We start from the raw sequence: 19,960 nt of genomic DNA on the forward strand, positions 1-19,960 counted from the left end.
AAGAATATAATATTTTTAATGCCTAAATGGTTTGGTTGCAAAAACCTATTACAGCTCAGTCTCAGGCCGAATATGATATTTCCTTTTCTTCTGGATCAATAATTTCATCAATGTTTTGTTATGACATCACATTAAACTATCGTCCGTAAACCGACTTTTTTAAAGTAAATCTTATATTTGGCAACGAGTTTAATGCACATACAAAATGTTTTTTGATAGGTATAAGTTTATCTGCACTTCGGGAGACTGAGTATATTTCCAGTTACGTATTCCCAGTTGCTAAACTAATACAATTACTATGTGTTGTTAGCATATATGATAATTGAATAGTGAATCTTCTATTGATGAGCAATTCTAAATAAAGTACACTGTGATTAACAAGTATTTTTCCATCTTCAGAATAATGTAGGCTCTTTTGGGAAGGAACCTTACCATTTGTGGACATTCTTATAGCAGAACTAAAAAGTTCACAGAAATACATACAGAACTGTATGAATGTCTTAAATCACAGTGACTGACTGCTACAAGTATTATGGCTCTCAGAAATATTTGTAGGGCTCCGTCCACTTAAAAGCCCATGCAACTCCACCTTGTTTCCTTCTCCTACGCCCATTAAAGCTGTTCTTTCAGCATGTAAACAAACCCTGTGTGCAGCGAGCCGTGTGTGTGAGCCAGTTCAAATAGCATGCCACCAACTCTGAGTGCACAAGTGAGTAACAAAAATGCAGTGTCACGCAACCTAAATTATAAGTAACAGGATTGTAATTTGTAAAATTTATCTCCAAGGGTTATGCTCTTTACAGCTATTCTCATCAAACATTCAAAACAGGCAAATTGCATGTTCTATTTTCTCTAGGCAAACTTGAATATTTATAAAACGCATCCCTGGGTAGCGATAAATTTTCATAATTTGTATTCTTAAGTGCAAATATTTTATTGGGTTTGTGCAAAAAATAACATGATGTAACTATGTGAAGCGTATTATGCCTTGTTATTTTCTCATTACATGGCACAAGTATGGCATGATTTAACAGTCATCAGCGAGAGCGTGACATGATCATCCCCTGAGGCAAGCTGCCTTCCACACCCGAGGAATTCATCGTAGATCATCTCTGACTTGGTCAATACTAGTTTATGCACCCTCACTTCGCTATAACATGTTTATCAAGCAAAACACTGTCGTGTTGCTCATTATACATGCCGTCCTCATGGGTGTGTCACTGCTGTGCCTCGAATGAAAAATATAAACTGAATAAAATTTTGAAAATCAAATTATATTAGTTCTAACAATTTTTTTGTTTCATAACCAGGAAGAAATATAAACCAAAGACACCATCTTGGATTCAGCAGGTTTCTAAGAACCTTCAAATTCATATTTTTATTTAACCATTGTTAAAACTGCATCAATATGATTTCAAATATGATTACAGAAAGACTGGATTAAAATCAGAAAGTGAATGATCCATCAGCAATGCATCAGTTGCCAGGAGACAAAGAAATCTTCAACAACAATGCAGTAGCCATTGCCATGTAGATTATCGGAAAACTACAGTCAAAAATTTCTTAAAAAATAACACAAATTGAATTTTTAAAACATTTCTTTGAGGTTGTAATGGACCCCCCACTGTGCAGATGATCCATGTGCCAAATTTCATGACTCTAGATCTTGTCATTTCTGTGCTATGCGAACTACAGACACGTACCAAGGATGTTTAGGAAGTATTTATTAGAGATAAATAATTTATACCCTTTTTTTTTTACTATCTTTCTCGGGTGGCATACTGCATTAATAATTTTTTTTGTTTTGTTTTAAGTTTTAACCCAGTGTTGGGGACTTCAAAAGCAATGCCAGACTTCTGTTTAGTCACGAGGATGACTAAACCTCACCTATAACATAAGCCATGATTCATACTGTGGGGCATTTAAAGATTTTTGTATCAATATCTAAGTACAAATGTGTAATAAAGTGTGTTACAGTGTGGTTCACATAGTTATTCCCTTAATCACTTCCATATATCCCTACATTAATTTTTCCCATTCATAATGTTTGTGTTAATAGATGCTTACCGCGTATAATGTTCAGCGTTTGTGGAAAAAATAAAATAATAATGTTTATCTTTTAACTTTAAAATTCTATTTATCATTAATTTTTTTAATTTACATATTGCCAAACTTTAACAAAATAATTTGTACTGCACGTGACCATCGAAACCTTTGCCTCATGCCTCACGCTGTTACAAGTGTATTTTTTGACCAATCATCTGCTTGCATTTGTATAGACTGAGAGTGTTCCACTTTCCCTATTTATGTTGCACCACGTGATGAATACGCAGCAAACCAGATTACCAATGCCGTCGCCCGGGTTCTCGTGTTCGAGACTCTGCGGTGTTCCTAGCGGGAAGGCTGTTCTCTTGCGGGGAAACGTGTCCGGGAGGGCGCCAGGCTAACGCGGTGGTTAGCCACGAGGTGGATCGTGAGGTTCGGAAGCCCCTGCGTGGCCCACTAGGAACGGCGGTGGTGGTGATGATGCTAGGGATCCCTAATGCCTGTTGCCCCACTGGCCCTACACAGCATAGGACGCTGATCCCTAACTGGATTGGTGAGGTTCAGAAATAATGTACACGGCTTTGCACTGTCGTTCACACGTCGCGCACAGAGTGTGCGGAGTGGACGTTTAATTACGATGGCAAATTACACTGCACTTACAATCACACGAATTCCCTAACATAAAGTACATTGTCAATTACACACTAGGCGCTCTGATGCATCGTCACTAACGTTATGTCCTCACGCCAGTCGCAGTTGAGGGAGTGTTTGATTAGAGTCGGCTAATCCCGTAGTTGGTAAACGGCGACGCGCGGGCCCACCTGTGTGGACCGCGGCTCGCTATTAAATTAAGAACACGTCTACGATTGGATGTAACCAGTGCCTGTGCACTTGGCGATTAATTAAAAGTCTGTGGTGGCGGGAGCCGGCCCGTACCGTATATTGCACGGCCCCACGTAATGCATTGTGTGGGGCGTGTTAAGTTGACGCGGCTGGGTTAGGCCCTACACCGGAAAAGGACCGGGCGCACACGGGGAGTATTTAAAAAAGGTTCCGGGGTCTGACTATAATTACCAGATTGAAGTTCGGTGGAGACAAAGAGATGATGGCTCCCCGTGGGACGTGCGTCCGTCCCCGTCCGCGAGTCGCGCTGTACTGGCGTCTGGCCCTGGCGCGAGGGGAGGGGTGAGCTCCCTGTCGCGCCAGAGTTTCTAAAGTTCCGTTATTCGTAAAAATTTATATTAATAACTAAATTTAAGTGGCTCTAAATTCATACAATAAAACTTAATGATTAGCTTATATCTTTATATATATATATATATTTCTTGTGTGCGTGTGTATGTCACTGAACTCCTAGACGGCTGGACCGATTATGATGAAATTTTTTGTGTGAGTTCACGGGGATTCGAGGATGGTTTAGATTCACAATTGGATATTTTATCTCGATTCTGAGTTAAGAAAAAACTAAAAAATGTAATGTGTGTCATAGATATACAAACTGTTAGTGTCATTCCTCTATGTCTGCCGAGCAATGGCTTTTTGCTATTGTAAGGAACTAAGTAGAGAGTAAGAAAAAAAAAAGCTCTTGACAGTTTGTAGTCGCCATATTTGTTTCAATTTTCAATACCGTTTTTGTATATTACAATTTAAATTGCAGAAAAAAAAAATGTTTCATAGACACACAAATAGTGAGTGTGTCATTTCTCTATGTCCACGAGGTCTCGCCGCGTTATTTTCTCTTTGGGGCGAACCTGTTCGCTTAATTAAATAAACAGGTTTTATCGTTGAATGATTTCATGATATATTTCATGTAAATCTGCTCTCATAAAAAAGTTAGTTTTATAGACATTGAATAGGTGTCCTCTCTCTCTCTCTCTCTCTCTCTGAAGATCAATCTATGAATTGTTACAAATTTATTTCCTTTATTTTTTTAGTTTGATTTGATACAATATGATTTCACTAAAAATCAATTTCTATCCCTTCCTATTTTCATTTCCACATTACGAAGTTTCACTTCTTCCACGCGGAGGGACTCCACGCAATATTTTTGTATGCAATTAAAAACTATTTTTTAATGATGCCAAAGAAGTATAACTTCACATGCGCGTACCTAAGTACACGCACCCATTTTTTAAATTTAATTTCTTCTATATATATTTTTCCTCCCTACCTAGGGCACTCATAATTCTTTTAAATTTCACGTGTATGTTTTCAATGTCATTCGAGTTGTACAATTTTTTTTTTTTGTCAAATTGGTCATTATTTATACTTTGTTTCATTTTGGAAACATACGTATTTTAGGTATTATGACAAATAAAAAAAATTAGTTTCACTAACATTCTTAGGTTTTTATTGTGTGGATAGTTTCAAGTTTAATATTATGTAGGTACATAAATTCTTAAACTTATAAATTTCTTCGAAATTTATTCATAGGTAGGTAGGGCCTACTAATATTTTCTATTTGTCAATATTGTTATTTTTTTTTTACATTACCTACATATTTGCAAGGATTTTGGTTTAGTGTTTATAATTTATCTGCTGAGCGTCAAGAGTCTTAGGGCTACTGAGACCGAAGACCAGAAATATTTATCAATTATGTAATATATTGTTGAAAAATTAGAATTTAACTATTTCAGGAAAGTTGATTTTTTTTATTAATTAGAATAGTTACGTGTAATTGTCATCTTCCTTTATTTCATATTAAACATTATGTTTGGTTGAGTGTGAAATAATTTTATTTATGTATGTTTTAATTTCATTTAATTTCTTATATATATATTCTTACCTACCTACTAACTTACTATTAAATTTCAGGCGGATGTTAACATTGTCATTCCAGTTGTATAATTTTTTTGTCAAATTAGTTGTTATTTATACTTTTTGTTTCATTTTGGACTATGTTTTTTTTATACTTAATTCAAAGATTTATGGTGTGTACAGGGAGTGATGTCTCTATTAATTTCTATACTCCTTTGGATAAGCGGAATATTGCCACCACAGTTTTACATATAAAGAAATCCTACAAATGTTTTAAACATTATGACAAATAAATATAGTTTCACAAACATTCTTAGTTTTTTTTTTGGTGTGTATAGTTTGAAGTTTAATATTATGTATGTACGTAAATTCTTAAACATAGAGTTATTTATTAATTTATTTAGATAATTATTAATAGATAATAGGTAGGTAATAAGCTTTCTATTTGTCAATATTGTTATTATGGTAGATAGGAGTACAGTAAATGCCTACATTCTTATATTCCTTTATATCTCTTTCGATTTGGAGTGTTTCCGAGCCATTCGAAGTCCTCAATGTTAAAATCCCCCCCCCCCCCCCCCCAGGTGGTTAAAGCCCCAAAATTTCAAAAGTTTAAAAAATTTGAAAAATCTATCTCTTTCGATTTTAAGTGTTTTCGAGCCATTCAGGGTCCTCGAACCCCCCGCCCCCCTCTGGAAACAAAGCCCCAAAATTTCGACAATTTCAGGAATTTCAAATATCTATTATTTCGAGATGGAGTGTTCCAAACCATTCGAGGTCCTGAACATCCACTTTCCGCAAAAGTGAAAGCCCCAAAATTTTGAAATGTAAGAATATATATAAATTGGATGTTGGCATGTATGTCGTCGATAAATTCTTACACCGTTTGACCGATCGCCATGAAAGTTAGCACATCGAAGTGTTTTTATCATTGAGAAGGTTTTAATGCTAACAATTTTTTTTTGTAACTCGCCGCTAGATGGCGCTGTAGCGCATCAACTTCTAAACCTTTCAACCGATCGCCATGGGTAAACAGAAAACCATAGGTCACAGATACACAAACAGTGATTATGTGTCATTTCTTAATGTCCACCACATTGGACATATCGCTATCCATTTTGCTGTAACTCGCCGACAATATATCACCCGGTGTTCAGCCCGGGCAAAGCCGGGTACTGCAGCTAGTATACAGAGTAAATACACAAGTGGAAAGATGAAATGTGTGTTTTTCAAGAGTCTTAAACAGTTTTTAATGTTTTTCTTACAAACCAATATTATTAATATTTTGAGTTAATATTCAAAGTAAGTGAATTTTATACCCGTAAATTTCCGAAGATGAAGATTAATTTCCGAAGATCCCTAGATAATTTGTTAACACTTAACGTTTCAGTGCAAATAATATACAGTTGTATGTGCACGGAAATGGACTCTAAAAAAAAGAAGTTTCTTACTATACTGGAAAAAAATTATTTTAACTTTAACAAAAGATTTCTTTGGAAACCATTTGCAAAAAAATAATTTTGAAATACTACAATAAAATATTGTAACTTTGTACAACAAACCCATTGCTATGGTTTTTTTTTAAATATAAGAAATACGATTTTAGAGAAAATAATGATTATTTATCACAGAAATTGGCACATAATTTTAAATTTTAAATGATGTTTCATTTAAGCATACATTTTTAAGCCACGGAAACCATAATCGAATATTAGACTATTTTACTTTCTTTTTATTAAATGCACTGTTAATACTGGAAAGTTTACAAATAACTTTAACTGCTATTGAAGGTACTGGGACAACACAAAGCATAAATGACCGGGTTAGAATCCGTAGTGAAACAGCAAGTTGTTCTTGTAACGTTTATTTATTTATTCACTGTATTACTACTAAATACATCACTACTAATATCATAAACATTCACATTACTGTTGCTGACCCACATCAGCATCCCAGTCCGCCATGTTCATCTTTTCACTGTCGCCAACCTTTACTCGCTACACTACATCTTCCTATTCTTTATAATTTCAGTACTGTTTCATTTATTATGTTAACTTTACTTTAACACGTAACTACTAAGGTAATTGGGGGTTCTGACAGTTTGATGTGGTCGTGAGTGCACTGGTTCTTCTCTTTGTCTTTCAACTGGGATAACTTCATCAGGTGCAAAACCTCTAAAACCCCCTTCCTGATCCTTTCTTTCTGTTTCCCCAGAAGTTGCGTGTTCCACTGTTACTCTTTCTCCCGTCCAGTAAGGTTGTACATGGTGTGTGTGTTGAACAGACTGGTGTGATTTTGAGCGTTCCTGTTGGACTTTGGATTTTCTGAGGTGAAATGTGTTTCTTCTTTTGACTCTCCCAAATTCATCTTCAATGAGGATAGACCTTGGAGCTTCACACACCTGTATCACTGTGGCTGGTTTCCAAGTACCCTGGTCATGGTATACTATGTGCTCCCCTTTTTTGAACTGAAGATATCTGGACTTGGTGTTTTTGTCATAATGTTTCTTATTTCTGTAGTCATACTTTAACTGTGTGTTGTGGAAGTTTGTTACAATATGAGGTTTTAACAAGTTGTTATGGATCGGTAGTGTTGTTCTTGTTCGCCTACTGTACAGAAGTTGTGCGGGGCTGAACTGTGAACCCAACACTGGTGTATTGCGATATTCTAGGAGCATCATGTATATGTCCTGGTTTTCTTCTGTACTTTTTTTTAGCATTTGTTTACAAATTCCTACTGCTCGTTCAGCTAGGCCATTGCTCCGAGGGTAGTATGGACTTGATGTTTGGATTTTGAAGCCGTAGTCAGAGCTGAACTGGCTCATATGTCGAGAGCTGAATGGCATGTTGTCAGCAATCAAGGTATTAGGTATTCCATGTGTTGAGAAAATGACTTTCAGAGTTTGTACTATAGTAGGTGAATCTTTGGATGTTAGGGGAACCAGTTCTATCCATTTTGAGTAGTAGTCGCAGAGCACAAGGTATGAATGTGTTTTAAATTCAAGAATGTCACATGCCACCTTCAGGAATGGATACTTTTGAGGGTCTTGTGTGATCATTGGCTCGTTAGTATTTTTTGCGCTGTATTTCTCACATAGCCTACACCTTGCTACAAACTCCTCAATGTCTGTGTCCATTCTTGCCCAGTAAAATAAAGTCTTTGCCCTAGCTTTAGTCTTGGACATGCCAAAATGAGATTGGTGGAGATCCCTAAGCACTGTTTGTTGCAGTGCAGTGGGAACTATGATGCGCTCACCTAGGAACACTAAACCATCTTCAACAACGATGTCGTGTCGGAACTTGAAGTAAAATTTTGCAATGTCAGGAACTTTTTTTTTCGACGTCGGCCAGCCCTCCTGGAACAAGGTACTTAACTGTGTGAGTAAAACATCATTTTTACTGTGTTGTTGGAACAGAAGTTTCTTTTCATCTGACATATTGATGGAGTGTACAACTTCATTCAGAGAGACATCTACATCACGCTCTGGAGCTTTTGAACATGCTCTACTTAGGGCATCTGCTATGAGCATTTTTGATCCTGGTACATACACAAGATTGATCCTGTATATGCTAAGTTTAAGTTTAATACTTTGAAGGCGCTTTGATGGAATCCGGCAAATTTCTTTCTTCATTAGGGAGATCAATGGTTGGTGATCTGTTTGGATGGTTATATCATGACCATAGATGTACTGGTGAAAGTGTCGACATGCAAAGAGGACTGCTAGAAACTCTTTGTCAATCTGTCCATAGTTAACTTCTGTCTGGGAGAGTATCTTCGATGCATAACATACCGGCTTGTGTTCCTGCAACAAAACACACCCGATGCCCACTTTACTACTGTCTGTTTGAATTACTATGGCTTTGCTCTTATCGAAAGTTTGTAATACAGGTTCTGATGCAAGAAGAGTTTTTAATGTCTCAATACTTTTACCATGAACAAGTTTGTTCCACTCAAACTCAGTGTCTTTTCTAAGCAGACTTCGCAATGGAGACGTGATTTCTGTAAGGTTTGGGATGAAATCTCTCAGGTAACTGACTAGACCAAGAAAACGTTGAATATCTTGCCTATTTTTTGGAATATCATAGTTTACTAGTGCTTTAACCTTATCTTTGTCAGGACTAACACAGCCACCACTAAATGTATGACCTACATATTTGACAGTTTGTACCTTGTGCTGAAATTTCTGTACATTAAACTTGACATTACATTTTCGTGCCCTGTCTAATACCTGTGTCAGTATTCTGTCATGTGTTTGTTCATCTGGGGCATAGATAAGTAGGTCATCCACATATATTATTACACCGTCAATGTCTCGTAAAGTTTGTGTGTTATATTTTTGAAACACTTCTGCCGAGATATTTATGCCGAATGGCAATCTCTTGAAAAAATAACAACCAAATGGGGTTGAAAATGCACAATATGTTGAGCTTTGCTGGTCCAACTGTATATGCCAAAAGGAATCTTTGAGGTCAAGAACACTAAAATACCTAGCATCCTTTAATTTGGCTGTCACATCTCTAACTGTAGGTATTTCAAAATACTCTTTAATCAGGGCATCATTCAAGTCTTGTGGATCGAGACAAAATCTAAGGGTGCCATTTGGTTTTTCTACGACCACTAGTCTGTTGACCCATTCTGTAGGTGATGTACATTTTCCTATGATGTCTAGTTCACACAGCCTATCTAGTTCTGTTTTAAGTCTGTCTTTTATTACCAAAGGTACCCTTGTTGGTGGACTGGATGAGGGAACACAGCTGTCTTTCAACTTAAGTGAATAGTCATTTTTAAATTTACCAATACCTGAGAAGACGTCTGCATACTGGGTGACTATGTTGTCCTTTGACTGGTCTCCAACTTCACTGATTACATTTCGATGTAGCAGTCCCATCTTCTTACATGTTTGAAGACCTAGTATAGGTACAGATTTTTCATCAACTACTATGAATGTTTCTCGCAAGCAAACCGCATTTATAGTCAAGTTGATATCAGTGCATCCCACTACCTTGATTTCTGAGTTATTATATGCAGCCAATGATCTAGTTTCTTTCTTAGTATCACAGTTTTAGGGGCACGTTGTTTCAAAAGAGAAAATGTTTCCAGAGGCAGTATGTTCACACACGTACCAGAGTCCAGCTTGAAAGTTACATCAATTACATTTTCCAAACATCCTGTTTCTTTCCAGAAAATTGTTGCAATATGGTCAGTTTCTTTGAGTGCAAAAACCAAGCTACAGTAATAATCCTCCCATTGTTGATTAGCTTGTGTGTTGTTATGCCTACCAGTGTACACTTCTTTAACCTCATTTAATTTTGAGTTCTGAGATTTTCCTATGTGGAGTTCTCCACGTGACTTACACACTTTCGCAAAATGATTCCTGCGGCCGCATAAAGAGCATGTTTTTCCTCTCGCCGGACAGTTCACTGGATCTTTAATATGATGGTAGCCACACCACTTACACAGTACCTCACCAGGTGTACTTTGTGTGGGCCTACTAGGCTGTTTTGAGAAAGGTGGGGCTACAGTTTTGTGAAACTTCGTTTCATCCACACTTGCATAAGTCGAGTCCCGCGTTGGTTGCATCACTTCCTTCGCCTGAGTAGAGGTTATTTCAGCTGTTCGGAACTGTTGTATTGTTTCCTCCAATTCAACACTTCCAGATTTTATGATTTTTTCTTGAGTAATTTTATCATTTGTTCCGAAAACAATTCTGTCTCTCAGTAGCTCGTCGGGATGTTTGAACTCGCAGTCCCGTGATAGCAACATGAGGTCCGTGAGGAAGTTATCAAATCTCTCCCCGTCTTTCTGTGTCCGTGAGTAGAATAAAAAACGTGCGTGAAGTAAGTTTTTTTTTGGGTTGCAGTACGTTTGAAACCTCGCCAGCACTATTTCCAAGGTTCTTTCTTTTTCTTCATCGGTGAAGGTGAAAGTATTGTACACGTCTAGTGCATCGTCACCAACTATATTTAGAAAAATTGCTATCTTCCTCTGTTCGCTTTTCGTCTTCAAATCGGAGGCTTCCAAATATATTTCGAAGGCCTGTCTAAATTTCTTCCAGTTTTCACTGATGTTCCCTTCTAAATTCAATTTTGCTGGTACGTTAAACGAACTCGCCATCTTTACACCGTGACACGCCGCGCCGAGATTGTCAACTAGTGATCCACAGTCATGTTGCCGTTACCAATTCGAATTTTACCGACTGCGCCATGTAACGTTCATTTATTTCTTCACTGTTTTACTACTAAATACATCACTACTAATATCATAAACATTCACATTACTGTTGCTGACCCACATCGGCATCCCAGTCCGCCATGTTCATCTTTTCACTGTCGCCAACCTTTACTCGCTACACTACAGTTCTCATGTAAATGTACAAATGTACAATTATATCTGTGTTTTTAATTGAATATTTCAGTTACATTTACAAAAAAAAAAAAATTACGGTGAACTGGCACGGAAATCTAACTCAAGAAACATGGCAACACTGGTGAGAAGCTGCTGACATTTACTGCCGTGATCATGTTCACAGCGTGCGGGTAAGCGACCCTGCGCTCGGCCTGCCTAATGCATGAGGCCCGCTGCCTGCTTAGCAAGTTAGACGAGGGGGCTTGGCTTGCCGTGCAGGAGGGGTGGGAAAGAGGGGGGTGTCCCTACAACACGTGGCGAGAGCCCGCGGGCACAAAGGAGTGATCTAACCCTTGAGGTTCTGTGTTTGCTGCACCTTCTGAAACTATCTGCTATCGGAGGTGTAGCGCCTGGGTGTAGGGGTTGAAAACTAAGTCAACGGCGTGGAAATAACTAAAGTTGTGAATATTTTATACACGTTCACCCAAATGTTAATTTTAATTTTTAAAAAATTATGAAACCAGTAGCATTTAAGCATGAATTTAATTACATGCGAAAAAGTTCATTTGTTTATTTTATTTTTAATTAGTCTTTTGCCCGCGGCTTTGCTCGCGCAATTATTTTAAAAATGTAATAAAAGTATGTGATGAATAGCAAATAACCTCAAGTTAAGCAATATAGGACCACCAGTAAAGTGTCAGGTTTTTATAAGTTTTCAATCATTACAAAACCTTTCTAGGATCTAATTTCAAAGATCAAAACTTTTAATTTTAATGTAGTTTACTTTTGGCTAGTTTCTTGTTTCCCGTTCAAATGTATTCGGAGATATATCTAACCTTGATAAAATCACACTAACCTTTCCACTATTTTATGTACCTAATTTAATAAAGAAGTGTAAAAATACGCCTAATTATTTTTTGTGTTGAATTTATCATTTTACACATTTCCGCTAAGCATAAGTAGTTAATAAAAAACAACATTTCTTGTTTCGGAGTCTTTTCATCTTAATAAACTGTGTGAGATACGCTGTCGAAGAAATTAGTGGTTACAAATTCTTTTTAAAAATACAAATATCCCTTTGAAACAACCTACAGGCAAAGGTAGATTTATAATATACAATTTATTTTAAACTTAACAGTAACTTACAGAACAATATAGAAACTTTTGGGACGTTTAGAAATATTTATGCACATAATATTCAACATGTTCTTCAATATTCCAAAATTCATATTCCGTGCAGATAAAATATTTATATTTGATACAGCCAGAATTTTCGATTTTTTATTTGGGAACATTCCCGATAAGAAGGACATGACCATGATCTATATATTGGCTTGGCACAGGTAGGTTACAGCTGTATTGTGCTGCTAGTGGAAAATCCGTATGAAGATTACATACTTATCATGTTCCATAGACTAAGAGCCAAACAAAATTATTCGCTTCTTGCAATAAGACTTGCAGTTATAAAAGAGGATTTCAGACAAAATATTGTGGTAATATAGTTATAAACATTTTGTCCTTTAACCACTATTCTTCGGAAAACAAAATGGCAAATATAAAAAAATTAAAAATGGTGAAATCCAATATGGCATATAGACCTATAATATGTCCGCCGGGGTAAAGGTCAAGGTCAAAGGTCAAGGTCATCCAATATTGCCGCCGTGATGCCACAATCTAAGATGACGGTCGGTTCCCGGCTTTTCACCCAGAAACCAGTCCCCGGAGGAACCAATATATACTACTGACAACTAATTTTGATCTATAAGTTTTAATTGATCAACTATCTGCACTGAATTTTAGCCGAAGAGAATTTTATAGATTCAAAAAACTTACAATTTCAGTGAGATCGTGCCTGCCTGGACGAAGATCGCACGGTGAGTCTTTGTAAGCCCTTGAGACGTCTTGCCTTGCTCAAATGTTTCTTTATATTTAAGTTTCAAATCCTGCTTGAAAAATGAAGGAGGGTAAAAACCTTCGAATCTTTATTATTCATAACCCTCCACCATCACCAATTGAAATAATGTTTTGAGTAACGCAATGTGACTTAACACTATAAAAATATATAATAAAAGATAATTCTTGACAGACGGTAGGGTAAGCGGAGGTGAAGAAAGTGTAACGCTAAGAGGGCTATGAAAAGTGTAATGAAAAATCTATGTACACATCATGAAGGGCGACGGAAAACAGGGGTGTCGCATGCGCGACACGGGGCCCACGCCACACTCCCCCCCCCCCCCCCTCAACAAATGCCTTGGGTCGAAGCGCCGAGCCGCCCTGGACGGCCGCGCTGTATCCATTCAAACGGGGCCCGCCCTTGAACTCTGACATTTTGGGGGGCTGCTGTGCCCCTGCAAGGCACGCGACCCGCCCGCACACGACTCTCCGGGCCCCCAGCCCCTTCCCTCCATCCACTGGCCGGAGCTGCAGCCCCCGGTTTCACTCTCCTTCTCTTCCTGCAGTCCGTCTCACATGTGCAGGGCAAATGGCGTCCACTGTTGCCTGTTGCTACCCGGCTTGTAGACATTCATATTCTTATTTTGTATTATATCGGCGAATACATCATAGTTATAGTATATTATTAATTTTGTCATTCTTTGAGTTTCCCAAGACCATATTACAGTTGTATGCACATTAATAATTATAAACACCAATTAGAGGAGAAACGCTTTGTAGCAGTCGGTCCCAATTAATAACAAGGCATTTCGTAAATTATGCCATATGGTCAAAACAGAACTAAATTAATTAAAATTTAAAGTTATGAACAATTTTTTGACAACAATTTTGAACCTTATTTGAAGTCTTTCATTTGCGTTTCTTTAGAAGTACGAGTTAAGTGTTATCAGATGATGCAATACATCAAGAAAAATGTATTTCCAAAATTCTGGAAACAGAGCACAATAAACAACAGTCATTACGTCGGGAAAAACGGGTTAGAAATGCAAATGAACCAAGAAAGCTATATTTTGGATATCACGTGGGGAGGGGGGGAGGGGCTAGAAAACCTTAACTTCAAATTGTTGACCAAAATTACCTTGTGCATTTTCCGCCATCTTGAAAAAGGGTTAAATTCGGTTTTTTCATCATAACTCGGTTCTTCGTTGGGATACAAAAATGTGTATGCAATACGTTTTTGTTGCTTTTCTTACGATATACAATTAAGGTCCTCTACATTTTTCACGTATCGTTCATCGTTATTGAGATTTCGATCGAAAAAAACCATACATTTGGGGAGTGAAATTCGTATTTTGCTATTTTATTTTTTCTAGTGAAACATATCGAAAAAATGTCTAGTATCAAACATGTTGAACGTGTTCAGACCTACAATTTTATTTTTTTCATTTTTTTATTTTTCGAAAAAATTACGACTTCTAGGATGCCGCAAAGTTGACCGCAGCGCGCCCGACGCTGCAATGTGCGTCTCGCCATAGAGCTCATTTCGCGCAAATGTAAAGGAAAGTGTGGGGCTGCTTGTGGGTGCAGGAAAGCAGGAATTAGTTGTTCCGTTATTTGCCTGCATTGTAGTGGACAATTATGCAACAACGTCGGCATAGTCGACATTCTATTCAACGACGATGATGATTATGATGTTTCGACTGTCACAGCATCATTTCCTGCGGTTCAAGAGTCTTCACGACTCGAAGAGTCTACCGTGGAGGAACTTCTTCAACCAGGACCATCAAAACGACCAAAAATATTTGAAAAAAATGACCGCCTTTAATTATTAATTTTTAATACACAAAAAATATTTTATCATTAAATCTCACGTGTTTGATTTATAATTAGGCTTGTTTATTAATTTATGCTGTATTGCAATAATTCCCTGAAAAAACCTTCCATTCATTTTGACGTGTGGATACAAACTTGTGAGCGGCTAAATAAAAACTAAGCACAGTCTTACCGACTTTGTGGCGCGCTTAAGGTCGTAATTATTTCGAAAATAAAAAATTAAAAAAACTAAATTGTAGGTCTAAACACGTTCTATAGATTTGATACTATACATTTTTCATCTTTCACGAGAAATACGATAATAGCAAAAAACTATTTTCACTCCCTAAATGTATGGTTTTTTCGATCGATATATCAATAACGATGACGATACGTGAAAAATGTAAAGGACCTTAACTGTATATCGTAAAAGAAGCAACAAAAAGGTATTGCATGAAAATTTTCGTATCTCAACGGGGAACCGAGTTATGATGAAAAAACTGAATTTAACCTTTTTTTCAATATGGCGGAAAATGCAAGGTAATTTTGGTTGACAATTTTAAGTTAAGCATTTCTAACCCCCCCCCCCCCTCACCACCCGGGATCCTAAATTTAGCTTTCTCGGTTCATTTGCGTTTCTAAATGTATATAATGACGACTACAGCGTTTAAAGCCGATTACGTGTGCTGTTAAGAGAGAGTAAAGCTGAGGCCACACCTAATGTGAGAAATTTTCGCGTTATTCGTTATTTTTGCGATGTTTGCTATGTTCGCTACGCCAGGTGGCCAGACAGGATAGTACCTATAGTTCGTGAAGTCGAAGAGACGCATGCCATGGGATTAGAGTGATGATAATATTCTGCTGGCTCTTACAATATGTAATCGTAAAAAGAAATAGATTCATGAATTAAATATAAATATAAAGTAACTGGAGGAATTTCATCAATTGATGAAGCAGATGCTTGTAAGGACGAAACCAAATTTATGGATTATTTCAGAATAAGTTCAATTCAGATTGAAGGCATTTCCTTGGAATCAAATCCCAGGCATTGTCTTGCATATCCTGGATTCTATATTCTTACATTGATTTAGTCTATAAACATGGATATTTTCGTAATCTTTTAATTATTTTTTGCGTCAACTTAACCATTTAATGCACAATACTGACTAGAGATAAATTTAACTTCATAAAAAGCAAACGCAGAAGTACAGCACAATTCCGGGCGAAAAACAGATGTTTTTGGTTACCTGCGAATACATGAAGTCAGCGACGTTATAGAAAAATAGCCGAGAAACAAACACCTGGCGACGTCGTCAACATAGTGAACACAGTTTGGTGTGGCCAGTGACAGTTGAGGTACAGCTGGCTATATTTTACTCGCGTAGAAAACATCACGAACATAGGGAGCATAACGCGCTGTGTGGATGTGACAAGTGCACATTAAATTGCATACGGACGAGACACGCTATAGCACCGAAACATTCACCTGTGCCTTTCCCACCCTGTGCGAACACACACCTGGCAGGCGGCAAAGCCTCACTGAAATATTAAGTGGTAGGAACTTTGTTTTTTAACATCGTATAACAAAGTCATGAGCTACAGTCGCATGCATTGTAAGTAAAGGGAATCGGGAAAATAAAAGGTCATCAAATATATGCCAGAGACAGTCATGAACACATACTCTATATACCATAATATTTTTTGAAAATGAATAAGAAATATTCCTGTAAACATAAGGATATTTTTAATTTTGTACATTTGCGAGAAAACAATTGCATCACTAAATAAAGTTGTAGTAATACTGGGTTCGGAATCCTACCTGGGCATTTATGCTTTGGCTGTCCCAGTACCTCCAATATTTAAAGTTATTTGTAAACCGTTCCCAGTATAGCTTTCTAGTATTATCTTGGCACATCAATAGGCACATAATAAATTAAGGTTGAATAGTCAATTATATTTTTTCCATGGTTTAAAAAATATATGCTTGAATACATCAATTAGTATATAATTATGTACCTATTTTCGTAAGAAATATTCAGTGTTATCTCTAAAAACGTATATTATGTATGCAAAAATAACAATAGCCATGTGTTGTACAAATTTATAATATATTTCATGTAGTATTAAAAAAATATATTTCTTGGCAACTGGATTCCAAAGGATTCTTGTGTAAAAGTACAGAATTTATTTCTGCGTGGAAGCAAAAATACCATAGCAAGATACACACAGTGGGCTGAAAACGATGGGACAATTGTAACAACAGAAAAAACACAAACTTCGATCTTGGACCACACAGCGGAAAACAATGAACCCAACTATGATACAAAACAGATAATCTTGACAACACAACGAGAACACAGAAAGACAGCACAGAGAATTCCAAAGTGGTGTCTATATATTTTAAAATTGGACATCAGCTAATTTTGGCTTGTTTTTCTGCGTGTCGTGTACTCATCTTTGTCTTATCATGTGACATACAGTGAAAAACAAGTCTATAAAAATAAATTAAATCAATTTCCCCACTGAAATAATCATCCAGAGAATAGATATATTCTAATAGAATTGGCACTTCGAAATCCTTTGACAACTGAGTTAGTATTTTATTATTAGAGTGCAATTGTTAAAAAATAAGCTTAGAAAAAGAAAGTAAAAAAATTAATCATACATGTTGGTATCATAAAGATTAAATTAATAAACAATCTGTTTATACAAAACATGTGTAATCTACCAGTTTTTCTACATTTAACCTTTAAAAAGCTTGAATGTATCTTTTTAAAAAACGTTTTTAGCTTGACTTTCAAAAATTGATCGGTATTGCTCGGTTGCTTGTATGGAAATTCGTGCACACACAAGATCGATATCAGCTGAAAATCGTGATGTAACTACTCTTTTCATGTATTTCAATGATAAAATGTTGTCTTGTTTTTAATAAAGAAATTACTAGGGTAGATGACTATCACTTTTAACAGACCGTCATGACGTCTTGCCTTTCTCATGGGCCACGGTGACCTCAACGATATTGGTATTATCCAGTTACTCGTAGAACGCCAGAATAACGTCAACACTAAGACAGTATGCCGTATTCCAATACTCAGGAAACTACAAAAGAATGATACTGCTAACAAAGGTGTACTCTGCTCCAGGTACTCCGAGAACATCAGGATACAGTCGGCGCTGTTGAAAGTATTATTTTTACAAGCTACTAGGAGAACGTCTGGGTCATGTCAACACTAAGATAGTATACTTAGTTCCAGGTACTCAGGAAACTCCAATAGAATGTTAATGTTAATGAAGGTGTAACCTGCGCAAGGAACTCAGTGAAAGCCAATGGGCAGTCAGCACTAAGAAGGCATACTCTACTCGCTGAACAAGCGAGATGGACGAGACATCCATAAGAGTTCACCACTAGCGCGGAACACCCGCAGAGACTGTGAGATATTAGGCAGTAACATCGTCGGCGTTAAGCCGACTCTCACTCGTCTTGGACTTTTAAAAAAAATATTCATTTTATGTACAGAATGTTTCAAAACCGAGCCAAGATAAACTTAGCATCATCAATATAAGTTTGGTTTTTAAGAACTATTTGATATGTAATTCTACTTGTCCAGTAACTACGGCGAAGTGCTGTCTTTTAATTCAGAAAATAATATTTTGTTTCAAGTATTGCAACCGACTGTGCTATACAGAGTTTAAGTGCCTTTTTAAGGGACCAGGGATATTATTTGTGCAAGTTAACTTAAACCCAAGCTTCTGTTTTACAGCCATGGACGATTTTTTCTAGTAGTTCCACCTTAAAAAATGAGCACATAACTCGGCTGATTGTGTATGTTGTTTTATATAGATGGTAATAAACAAATGAATAGCACCTTTTGCTTCTATTGTCGGCCCAACCGTGTTTTCCTTTAAAACCCCTTGGTTGTAAAATAGCCACAACAAAGACGGCAAACAGTACTGTGTTTGGCAGGAAGCCCACAGTAGATGGCAGGAAACACAAGTACAAATACAATTGAAAGTCTCTTACCGTCCTTTATTCCTGTGACTCCTTCTCTTAGCCTGCCACACTGAACAATGAAAGGGTTTCAGAGTAGAAAATAAAGTGATTATTTCCAACCAGAGGCACAACAATATACGAGGGACGTTCTGAAAGTAAGTTTCGTATTTTAATTTTCACGCGGATACTTTAATGCCAAAAAAAAAAAAAAACACCATTGCATCATACACTATACACCTTGCACTATTTTTAGACATTATCTCCACCAACATTGAGACAGTTGTCGTAGCGTACAGTCAGTTTGAAGACACCACAGTGGTGAAACTCGATGCCCTGCGATGCAAGGAATAGTCGCCCAGCCTGCTCCACCTCAGCATTGTTTTGGAAGTGACATCCCGAGAGTGCGGTTATCAACGCTGGGATAACAGCACACACTTCCATTGGCGACCAGGTTGTCAGTACATGTCTGTCTGCCTCGTGATCTGTACTCGAATAACCTCGGGTACTGTGGTCTGCTGCTACTCTCTCTTCTTCGGCGCTCTGCGCATGCGTCATTACTCCTCCGCTGACGGCGATTGTTTCACCTGAAGTACCAACTGCTTTTTCAAAAAAAAATTCAATTTTACTTTCGGAACGTTCCTCGCGTATACTCGGAAATTACGCGGATGCGTTTGCTGTATGATATACACACGTATGCTTTCATATTGACTAACGTCTACTATAGAAACTCCTCTTTTTTGTAGTAGGGCGATGTGGATCGGTCTCTCTACTGCTATCTAGTCGCAGAGGGGAGTGTACAAACAATTGTGATTCACTCATCAAAGCAATGCAGAGGCATGCATGTTTGCAGCTACCTTGCAACCAAAAGAATCCGGGAAATTTCAGTGTCGTTAGTAATAATGTATTTATTCGTAAGATATTTAAAAAAATGCAGACATTGTCATCTAGGCTATATGCAACATATCACCATAAAGGAAGATTGAATTGCATTCCAACCCCATGGCGACATTAAATCATTGAGAGCTCTGATTTATGTACTGCTTATGTATTACAATGATTTGGATTTTCTTACTGTATTTAAATATAATGTAGACCCCATAGTATCCACCATCAACC

Source organism: Bacillus rossius, chromosome 3 (genome assembly GCF_032445375.1).
Source record: "Bacillus rossius redtenbacheri isolate Brsri chromosome 3, Brsri_v3, whole genome shotgun sequence".
Classification (NCBI taxonomy): domain Eukaryota; kingdom Metazoa; phylum Arthropoda; class Insecta; order Phasmatodea; family Bacillidae; genus Bacillus; species Bacillus rossius.